Here is a 1,046-nt window from a genome sequence, read left to right as displayed (position 1 = left end):
GTTTTGGCAAGAAACAATAATAATTAAAACCACAATCAAACTAATCAAACTTTAGTAAACTTTAACTTTAAAACTTTAAAAAAGGTAATATTCTTTGGAAAACTACTATTAAATTATATTTATTGTGAAAATTGCATTATCATACACAATTTTTTTATTTTTTTATTATCTAATTTAAAAAATATATATATTTCAAGATTTTTAAAGAAAAAATATTTAGGTGTTACTGGCATTAAAAAGTTTGAATAGCCCTACACCTTTCTAATTTTGCTCGGGATTTTCTTTTGAAGTGAGACGCAACAAATTGTTTATGTCTTTGTGCATTATGAATGAGACAATTCCTTTTGTACCAGAAACATAAACAAGAGCTGCTTCAAAGATCCTCCCAGACTTCACACTGAAGCACTTTACATATGAAAATACCAGAAGATCTATTGGAGAAAGTGAATGAATAATGAGAGCCTGTGTGTGTGTGTGTGTGTGTGTGTGTTTGAGGCTTGCGTAGACCCCCGACACCCTCAGACTCCCAGCGCTTGTATTAAAGATGAAAGCCTCACTTGCTTTGCGAGGTGCTGTGCATCGCTGTCTGTCAGAGAGCTCGGCTTCCTCCAACTTTTCGGTGGCATGGGGGAAATACAGACATAAATAAAATATAGTTTTATGAATAATTCAAGTGTGCATTGTGATTGACACGAGGGTGAAAGTACCTGATTATGCCACAGACGTGCGTGATTGGAATGAGCTCTTGAGCAGAGCAGATCAGCCGAGCTGCAAAGTTCAAACTCCTTCTCTGCATCTCTGTAAGATCGAATTACAGACCTGCCCTGAGTTTGTGTACATTTCCAATCAGTTCCTTCCTTTCGCTCTTCTGCCATTTTCAGCGTGTGGAAAATGCGCTTATTGAATTTGGCCTGTCTAGACCGCTGGATCTCATGCTTTTGTAAGTACTGGACTCCCATCGTCTTTCAGATCTTCAAGGATGGAGGTGCTTCGTGCATTTCACTTCCCAGCAGCATCTTATAAGAAAATAGGGTTAGTATGAGTAA

General features: G+C 37.4%; 1 long non-coding RNA gene across 1 annotated transcript in view; it reads right to left on the bottom strand.

Moving 5' to 3' along the window:
• Positions 1–461: 461 nt before the first annotated feature.
• The window catches only part of LOC107722910 (uncharacterized), a 2,110-nt gene continuing 1,525 nt past the window's right edge, over positions 462–1,046 (bottom strand). Inside the window, exons 2-3 of the long non-coding RNA XR_001637862.1 lie at positions 708–1,016; positions 462–612 (exon numbers count right to left, since the gene is read on the bottom strand). This is a non-coding gene — a long non-coding RNA (uncharacterized LOC107722910). The remainder of the gene's footprint in view (positions 613–707; positions 1,017–1,046) is intronic.

This window comes from Sinocyclocheilus rhinocerous, unplaced genomic scaffold (genome assembly GCF_001515625.1).
Source record: "Sinocyclocheilus rhinocerous isolate Xijiao unplaced genomic scaffold, SAMN03320098_v1.1 scaffold934, whole genome shotgun sequence".
In the NCBI taxonomy this organism is placed as follows: domain Eukaryota; kingdom Metazoa; phylum Chordata; class Actinopteri; order Cypriniformes; family Cyprinidae; genus Sinocyclocheilus; species Sinocyclocheilus rhinocerous.
This window is presented reverse-complemented; position numbering and strand designations above follow the sequence as displayed.